Source organism: Myotis daubentonii, chromosome 3 (assembly GCF_963259705.1).
Source record: "Myotis daubentonii chromosome 3, mMyoDau2.1, whole genome shotgun sequence".
In the NCBI taxonomy this organism is placed as follows: Eukaryota; Metazoa; Chordata; class Mammalia; order Chiroptera; family Vespertilionidae; genus Myotis; species Myotis daubentonii.
Window position 1 is genome coordinate 30192427 of NC_081842.1, and position 10531 is coordinate 30202957.

Below are 10531 nucleotides of genomic sequence, written 5' to 3' on the forward strand. Positions count from 1 at the left end.
ATCCTATGCTCAAACCATAAACACCCCACCTGATCAACCTTCCAAAGGCCTCACCTTGCAGGCTCTCATTGCTTGCTTGCTGAGATTTATGAATCAATTCCTGTACATGCTCAAACTTTTCCTTTATCCCATTTTTCCCCAGGAAGAAAAGCCCCATTTCCTTTTTAGCTTTTCTGTCCCTTTTATTCATTATTGTTGGCTAAATTTAATTCTATCTCTTTGCCAATTATTTTCTGAAGCCCTCATCAGCTGGGTATATTGCCCTTTACAAGATATATTTGTTAGCAGCCCATCTCTAAAACTATCATGAGAGAGAGCACCCAGGGTCTCTCCCTCCAATATAGTGTAAGAGTTAGAAACAGGTTCTGAATTCAGCCACATGGGTTTAAAGCCCTCTTTTTCCACAAATCCCGTCTGTCACTTTTTACCTTAGAGACTTTGAATATGTTTTCTGCTTCAGTTTATCTATAAAATAGAGATTAAATTGTACCTACTTCACTGAGTTGTTTTTAAGATTAAATTAATGAATATATGTAAAGCCCTTCCTTAAAACAGTGTGTAGACATATTAAGCCCTTATAGAAACATTATCCGTAATTTTAATAAGTATCTATAATTATTATAATAATCACTATTATTTAAGATTTCCAAATGTAGCTCAGAGCTATTATCTCTTCCAAATTCATCTCCTTGCTACCTGCTACCATCCAGTAGATACTTGTCCTCAACTTACTTGAATGATGTATTGAATATGCGAGAAGTGCCTATAGCTATGCTTAGCACAAGAGAAACACTCATAAATTCTAGCCCTTTTTGTTGACTCTCCACCCTCAGCAGTTTGCTCTTGACTTTCTTTTCGAAAGTTTCTCCCTTCAGATTTTGAGGACTTAATCTTTCCTCGTCCCGGTTCTTTTCCTAGTACTTGATCTGGTCCTTCTACTCTTCCCATATGTACTTCCTTGTTCATTTCCCCACACAGTGTAAACTCCTTGAGGGCAATGGGAATACTTTATCTTTTTCTCCTAGTACCTTACACATGGTAAGAATTTAGTAAATCTTTGCTGACTTTAGTATTTGTCTTGAGTCTCTTAACTCCCGACATAAGAATTCTTTATTTCCCCAACTCCAGTCAGGTTTAAGTATACACTCTGGATTTTCATACCTCTCATAGTTGTTTTACTTCAAATATCTTGAATTCTAAAATCTATCTTTCTGATACTAGCTTATTTCAATCTCTCTCTTTATTATATTTATACTAATAATGCCGGACACTTATTGAGACCCTATAATATTCTGGTACAGTGTTAGTTTCCTTGCATAGGTTGCTTCACTTAACATTTATAACAATCCCCTAATTAGTATTATGCTTGTTTTACAGATAAGGGACTTAAGGCTTCAATAAGTCAAGTGATTGTCTCAAGGTCACTGAGCTAGTGGCTTGGGCAGAGTCTGGCTCCGCATTGATGTCCCTCTGATCTTTTCTCTGTGGCATTTTGAAAGTTTAGCATGTTAAATGTCAACATGAGTATTCTAGACAATAATTATTATAGCAATTCTGAGGCATAGGAAATTTTAAATTATATATTTAACTTTTAAAAGAATGTTTAGATCCTGTCCATTGATTTCCCCATTGCATCTATTAATGCTTCACAAAGCCGTCTCCAAGTACCTCTGAGAATGTGGCATTTGACTACCAGACCTCTTGTCAGAGCTAACTGCAATTGTGTTAGAAATTGGCTCTCCAGCTGGGCTGGGCTGCAGTTAGGAAACATGATTGTAGATGGTGAACTGCCACTGCTGGGATGTGAACCAGACATGAATGTTAAGCAATAGTATCCACAATTTGCAACCCAGGAACTGCCAAATTGACAGCTAGACTAAACTATAGCAGCATAGGAAGATGTGGCTGGTTTCTTCATGGAGTCAATACAAAGTCTTATATTGTACTTTGATGAATACAATCCTACTGTCTCATAAACTGAGATGCTGTCGATTATGAATCTCAGTTAGATTCTTAGCGAGCATTTCATGTCTGAGCGCCCATGTAAGCCTCATAATGACCCTAACTCTGGTTGGTTTGGATTAGTCTTTAAAGGGAACATGTAGTTCATTAAGCGTGTAGAAGCTCCAAAGGCAGCCGCAATTCTCTCCAGGCACTAAATAGATTTCTTGCATTTTATCTAGGACCAGATGAAAGGGATCCATAATGCTGAGCTAGAAATAAGACTTGAGTCACTGAGGGACTTGAACAGATATAGTGAATGTATGAAATGAATAATATTAGCTATGAGCAAAACTTAAAAGGAAAATCTAAAGGTTTGGGGGATTTTCTGTCTCTTTTTAAAGAGCATGTACCAAATATTGTTTTATCTCATTTTTGCTTTGAGGATTTATTTATTTCAGGCTCAAAATAGCAATTCGGTATTTTACCAGAGAGACAATTTACTGACCTTCCTCAGCATCCTTTCACTTATTGAGTTGTCATTTATTTCCTTCATGCAAGCAAGGGACATTTTCATATTCCTAAGCTGTGGCAGGCACTGGGTTTGGAAATGAATTCTTGGATATGAAAGTCAGAGGTCCCTGCCCTTAAGAAGCTCTGTTCTGGTCTGGAAAGGGAGACAAGTGCGCAAGTGTAACGGCACAGTAGTAAAGGTGTGCATAAATATTAGGGGAACCCATGTGAATAGCACGTAAGCCAGCCCAAAGGTGTGGAGAGGGCTTTTAAAAGGCAATAACACCTAACTTTTGAAAGAAGAGTAGGAATTGATCCAGAGAAGAGAAGTGCCAAGGGCCCAGACATACTCTACATTGTATAATTACTGCAAAAATGGAGAGCCCATTATATTTCAATATCAACGATTACAGAACCTATCAGAATTTTAGAGTGTATATTTTTATTACCACATGTTCAAGTAATTTTTCTCGGCAAAATATTTCTTGGGCCAGAACACGTTTCCTGATAAAATGTCATTGTATTTTCATGTATAAAGATGTGCATTGTTTAGCCACATGGGTACTTTGTTAAACAAACCTTAGGAGTAGAATCATTGGCTCTGAATCATGTTTGAAAGTCAAGAAGTTAGAATCTAAAGAGAGATGAGATCAGGGACTCTAACTAGTAAGTGCCTTTAACAAATGCTCTTGGGCCTATAGGGATGTGCATAGAGGTTACCAATATACTATATTTCTGAGAAAGTGATTTCTCCCCATGACATCTTAACCCTGTCTTTAACTGCCAGAATTCTGGTTCCCAGAAAAATTCTGGGCTATTTGAAATTTGTGTAACTGGTTATAATAAAATAATGTTTAGCTGCTTTAGTGTACATTTGCACAAATTCTAAAAGTGTACTTTCCATAAAAATTGAGAAGTTTAAATTGGCCCATATAGTTTGCAAGGTAGATACATGTTTAATTTTATAAATAACTCAAAACTGCCTCTCTAGCTGTACTTTTGCAATACGTCTCCTGATAGTAGAATATATGGAAAAATTCATTTGAGATAAATATTATAATTAGAACCAACCTTTGAATTGTTAAATCTTATTTTTATCTCATAGTTTTTAAAAACCCAAATAAGATTTGAAGTCATATTGAAAATACATAAAATATATATTTTGCTCAAACATTTTCCAAAATTGTGACTAATAATCATTTTTTAAATAATTTCCAGAATTTGAGCTGTCCATGATAAATTGCTATATATTATTTTAAACTGCTGTTAAACTAACATATTTAGTGAAATATGCCAGTTTTCCCATACAAATTACCTTCTTATTTATATTCTCCAAGTTCCATAGGAAGTGAAAAAGAAACAACAATTTCTTTTTAATTTGAAACATCTTAAGTGTGTATAAGCATGCAAGATACTGAGGGATTTAAGATTGCAAAGTCGGTGAAAGATTTTGTCCCACGTGCCTTCAGGGTGACTGTTATGAAATGAAGCATTTTCTTAATAAAATACACATATCCTATCTAATAATAGACAAACATGGTAATTGACCGTACCTTTGGTATGTTTCCCATTGGCTAATCACGGTGATATGCAAATTAACCGCCAACAAAGATGGCAGTTAATTTGCATATGTAGGTGCAATGCTGGTATGCAAAATGGGAAGGATGGAAGAAGCTGCCTGTCGCTGATGGTGATCAGAAACCCAGGCGGCAGGCAAGAGCTGGGAGGCAGGGAAGAGGCGGCTGCCGGCGGCCTCCTCTTCCCTGCCCTCTCCCCCACACCCGCCGGTGATCGGTGATTGGAGAAGCCGGGCAGAGTAGGGAAGAGGTGGCCGCTGGGGAAAGCCTGCATGCACTTCCTGGAGACGAGCCTGGAAGCCAAGAATGCCTGTGTCCTGCTGTCACAGAGCCGGCTGTTTGAGGAGACCAAGCTGACCCAGCGCTGCTGGGAGGTCATTGACGTGCAGGCGGAGATGGCCCTGTGGTCCGAGGGCTTCTGCGAGATCAATTGGCAGACCCTGGAGGTCGTCGTCACCCAGAAGGCCCTCAACACCAAGGAGGCGGTGGTCTTTGAGGCCGTGCTCAACTGGGCCGAGGCCAAGTGCAAGTGGCAGGGCCTGCCCGCCATCCTGTGCAACAAGAGGCACGTCCTGGGGCCAGCCCTCTACCTGGTCCGCATTCCGACCATGACTTTGGAGGAGTTTGCCAATGGTGCTGCCCAGTCGGACATCCTGACGCTGGAGGAGACCCACAACATCTTCCTGTGGTACACAGTGGCCAACAAGCCCCCACTCGACTTCCCGGTGACCAAGAGGCGAGGCCTGGTGCCACTGCTTCCAGTCCTCGGCCTACCGCAGCAACCAGTGGCACTACCAGGGGTGCTGCGACAGACAGCATCCAGTTTGCGGTGGACAGGAGGGTGTTTGTGGCGGGGCTGGGTCTGTACAGGTCCAGCTCCAGGAAAGCCGAGCACAGTGTGAAGATCGAGCTCAAGTGCCTGGGGGTGGTCCTCGCCCAGAACCTGACCAGGTTCGTGTCCGATGGCTCCAGCAGCACCTTCCCGGTCTGGTTCGAGCACCTGGTGCAGGTGGAGCAGGACACCTTCTACACGGCCAGCACCATGCTGGACAGCAGTGAACTCAGCTACTTCGGGCAGGAGGGCCTGACGGAGATGCAGTGCGGGAAGGTGATCTTCCAGTTCCAGTGCTCCTTCAACAGCACCAACGCCACCGGGGTGCAGGGAGGGCAGATCCCCGAGCTCATCTTCTATGCCAGAGGCCATGGGCATGCAGGCTCTGAGGGGACAGAGGGCCGCACCCTTTCTCTTCACCAGGACAAGCTTCAGGACTCCTAACCTTTTGTGTGCAGCTGGCTGTAGCCAGAGGTATAAATGAGATGTTTATACGTGGCCAGAGCCCGGTTCTGAATACAGCGGGCTGGGCCTCATCACATCTCCTGCACATTGGGGTGAACACTCAGGTGGATGGCGGATTTGGGGGTGGAGGGCAGCCCGGACCCCACCAGAGGTGCCCACACCACCTGCTTTGTGGGCTTGGCTGTCCCTCCCACTCTCCTAGATTTTGTTCTGAGTTGTTCTAAGCTTAAGACCTTCCCTCCAAATCTAAAACCTGGGAAAAGTCATTTTAAAAAAGGTCAAGAAATTATTAAAAATACAGGTACTTTGAAAAAAAAAATACAGGTACTTCTCCGAACACCGGCCAGGGAAGAGGCCCGCGGCTGCAGCTGATGTTCGGAGAAGCACCTGTATTTTTTTTCAAAGTACCTGTATTTTTAATATTTTCTTGACATGGTAAAAGAATTTTACATTAAGATCCAAGGGTGGTGGGGTGAGGAGAAGGAGCAGCAGAACAATCCAACAAACAAAAAGGGAAACAGAAATACATGGTGGAAGGGATTTGAAGGGTGGGTAGGGGCATTGCCCAACTAAAATGCAATTCGTTTTTTACTGAGTACTATTCATGGGAAGACAGCATCCTGACTCCTTCTCTCTACAGCATATTGGGAGTAAAGATGATGCATCCAGGTGGAAATATGATTAGGGGTTGGAAGACAGGGAAAGAAGAAGTCAGAAATAGACACTGAGAGAGTCACTGGCTGGCTGGCTCCAAATACTGACCCTCCAGTAGTGATAGAATAAAAGAGTGGGGGGTATCTCTGGAAGATTCAAGACATGGGGGCAACTCTTCTATGGTTTTGACTTGCCCAGCAGATTTCCACATACACATGTGTACACACCTATGTTTGCATGCACACACATATACACATTACTGACTGCCCTCCCTGGAAGCACAGAAGAAGAAGAAGCTGCCAGAAGAAGAAGCCACCCACCTTTGGTCCAGGTGCCAGTGCCTGTGGCTGGCTGCAGCCCAGGAGATTGACAAGCCACCTGCCCAAGGTCCCAGGCTGCAGCCACCCAGAGAAGCTGCCAGCCCTGTGGTCCAGGGCGCCAGCACCTGTGACCAGGGAAACAGGTTCCCCCTTCTCCTACTGCAGTCATTACTTCAATATTCCCCTTCTGAATTTCTCTCCTGTGCTGCAACTCAACTCCACTTTTCATCGGAAGGATATGGAACAGAGAGAGCAGTGTTAAAAGCTTACATTTTTAACCCAGTAATGTTGGTACTTAAACATATAAATGGAAAACTAGAGTTCTTAAGGTAACAAAGGCTACAAAGGATAGGGACAGCGCATGACCTATTATATCCAGCAATCCATATGGGGACTGAAAACTTTGCAATGATGACAATTAGTGAAGATATGAATCAACTAAAATAGTTGACAGGGAAAATTCTTCCATCTTTGAAAATATCCAAATCAAATCTGTTTAAATAGATTTTCATCTGCATAATATAATACATTCTGACAAGACCACCACCAATGTGGTCAGTGCTGTGCCAATAAATGTTTAATAACTGAGGCCCCCCCGCCCCCCAGTGCACAAATTTTTGTGCACCGGGCTACTAGTGATTTATAATCTTCAATAAATAGATTATTACACCAAAATTCAGGAGATCTGGAAATTTTACTTTTAACCCTATCATTTATCCACTTAAAATCTTCATTGGTTTACTATTGAACTTAAAATAAATTTCAACAAGACACAGGCAGTCATTTTTATCTTTTCTTCTCCTTTATCTAATGAGCTTTTCTTTGTCCTTTGGATTCTATTAAGATTTTCTCTTTATTACTGGTTTTCATCCATTTGTTCATGAAGTATCATGGTTCAGTTTTCTCTGTTTTTATTCTGCTTGGGTTAATTGAGACGCTAGAGTATGTGGGTTTAATTTTCTTCAAATTTGGAAAATTAGTTATTTTCTTTCAAAGTTTTTTTTTTCTTTTTCTAATTCTCTCTTTTCTCTTTCTGAGATTCTAGTTTATTATATGTTTTTTCCCCCACTGGTCACTTAAATTTTGTTCATTTTGTTTTCATATTGCTTTGCTTTTTTCATTAAACTTTTTTGGAGATAATTTTAGGTTCATCTGCAGTTTTATCAGATAATATAGAGAGAGCTCATGTACATTTTCCAGTTTCTCCCAATGGTGACATCTTGCAAAATTACAAAACAATATCACAACCAGGATATTGATATTGACACTTTCAAGATATTCAGACCTTTTTTTTATTACCACAAGGATCCCTCATGTTGCCCATTTAACAGCCATTATCACTTTCCTTTCATGAGTATTCCCTCCCTAACCCTGACAAATACTATGCTATCCATTTCTATAATTTGTCATTTCAAGAATGTTATATAAATAGAATTACATAGTATGTAACTATTATGGATTAGCTTTTTTCACTCAGCATAATTCTCTGGAGATTCATCCAAGTTATTGCTTGCAGCAGTAGTTTATAGTATTGCGTGGTATGAATATGCCAGTTTATTTATACATTTTTATCTGGATTGATGTCAGTTTTAGTGGTATTAACAAGGCTGATTTTTTTCTATTTTTTCAAGTTATTTTTTACATTTAAGTTTTTAATATATTTTTTTGTTAAGTTTTTGTAAGATCTGAAATTTAGGTCAAGATTTATTTAGTTGCCTATACATTTGTTGAAAAGGTTATCTTTCTTCATTAAATTGCTTTTGATAGTACTGGGATTTGCTGTAGGGAGGTTATATTTAGCCCTTTTCTGGAACGGTAACAACACCTTATAGTTAAAGACCTTAGGCATTAAGAAGGCATTAATGACAATAGGAAATTAAAGTAAGTTTAGAGAAAAGGTTCCCAGATGTAGTGGTTGATGAGAAAAGCATATCAAAGATAATTGAAATCTACTTTATAATCTTGCTTCTGGTAGAAACAATCCCTCATTTTTCAAGGGTAAGAGGAGACGTTACCTGCTCATTGTCTTGAGAGCTGGTGACAGGGGGTATGGATTAAAAATATCAAGTTTTAATATAAATATGGCTGTATAGGTCAACATCTTCTTCTCACCCTGTGACAAAACATACAGATGCAATGAAGGAAGCAAACAAAATCAAAAAGGTCCAGTAAGGATGGAGGGGAGGGTCAAATGTGGGGGCAGATTGAATCTGTAGACTTAAATTTAAGAGTTTCATAGAGAACTGATACTAGGCAGAAGCAACACAAGTAGGAAAAAGATAGGGAAAGGTAAGAATAAAAGGAAAGCAAATATAATTATTAGTATAGAAATTCATGGAATAGAGAATAGAAAAATAAGAGAGAAAGTTAATATAACCCAAAATTGGTTCTTTGAAAAGATAAATAAAACTGAAAAACCTTTAGCTAGAGTGACAAAGGAAAAAAAGAGAGATGACTCAAATTATTTAATACATGAATGAAAGAGGGAACATCACTACTGACCCTTAGGAAATAAAAAAGAGAATAAGGTAACACTGAACTGTATCACAACAAATTGGATGACTTAGATGAAATGAACAAGTTCTTAGAATGACAAAACTACTGAATCAGACTTCTAAAAAATAGAAGATCTGGTTAGACGTATAATAAGTAGAGAGATAGAATTAGTAATTTTTAAAACTTTCCATTAAGAAAAGCTCAGGCCCAGATGGTTTCAATGGTGAGATATTCTAAGCATTTAAAGAACAATAAATGTAAGTTCTTCACAAATTATTTCAAAGTGTAGAAAAGGAGAGGAAACTTCCCAACTCATTCTATAGGGCCAGTATTATTGCCCTGATACAAAAACCAGACAAGGATTTAACAAGAAAGAACACTGCAGACCAATATGAATATGAATATGAATATAAATCCTATATAATAAAAGACTAATATGCAAATCGACCAAACAGCAAAATGACCTGTGGCTATGATGTGCACTGACCACCAGGGGGCAGATGCTCAATGCAGCAGCTGCCCCCTGGCGGTCAGTGTGCTCCCACAGGGGGAGCACTGCTCAGCCAGAAGCCAGTCTCAAGGTTGGTGAGCATAGTGGCAGTGGCGGGCGCAGGCTGGGCTGAGGAACCCAGTGCACTAATTTCGTGCACAAGGCCACTAGTATAAATATAAATATTCTCAACAAATACAAGGAAACCACATCCAACAATATATAAAATGGAATATACACTATGATCAAATAGGATGTTTCTCAGGAAAACAAGGTCAGTTTAATATCTAATAATCAGTTGAGGTCATATACCATATTGATAGAATAAAGGACAAACACATAGTATCATCTCAATAGATGCAGGGGGGGCAGGAAACACACTAAAAAATCAAATATCCTACTGTGGTAAATATAATTCAATGAACTGGAAATAGAAGAGAACTTCTTTAATCTGATAGATGAAACCTTTAAAAACACACAGTGAACATTATGCTTAATTAGGGCAATTTTCTACCCAAGATCAGGAGACGACAAGAATCTGTTCACACCACTTCTTTCAACATTTTACTGGAAGTTATAGCCAGAGCAAAAAGGACAAGAAAATAAAATAAAAATCACCTCGATTAGAAAGGGGGAGTTAAAATATCTCTATTTGGTGATGAAATCATCTTGTATGTAGAAAATATTAAGGAATCCACTGACAAAAATATTAGAACTAATAAAAAATTCATCAAAGTTGCAGGAAATAAGGTCGGCATATAAAAATCAAGTGGATTTCTATGCACTAGCAAAGAACAGTCTGAAAGTAAAATTTTTTTTAAAAGTTCGATTTATAATAGCATCAAAAAATAAAATGAGTAAGAACAAATTTAATAAAGCAATGCAAAAATTATATACTGAAGACTGTAAAACATTGTTGAAATTAATTAAAGACCTAAAATAAATGGAAATACTCTTCTTAATTGGTCTGCATATTCAGCTCAACCTCTCCCTACGTAAAAGCAAGGAGCAAAACAATGTCTATTGCATCTGAGATGATAGATAGATAGATAGATGATAGATAGATATTTGTATTATATTTTCATAGTCTGGAAAGATTTACAAGAAATGCATGAAAGCATTTATCTATGGTAGTGATTGGATTAAAAGGGGAGAATGTGGAGATAAGGTAGCTTTATACATTGTTTTGCTCTTTGTATTGTGCATTATGTTTTTTACATATGGGGGACTGCAGTCCCACCCT

The 10531-nt window shown here is 39.1% G+C and overlaps 1 pseudogene; it reads left to right on the top strand.

Annotated features, from left to right (window-relative positions):
- Window positions 1–3858: 3858 nt before the first annotated feature.
- Window positions 3859–5307, top strand: LOC132229572 (BTB/POZ domain-containing protein 6-like; annotated as a pseudogene).
- Window positions 5308–10531: the final 5224 nt, after the last annotated feature.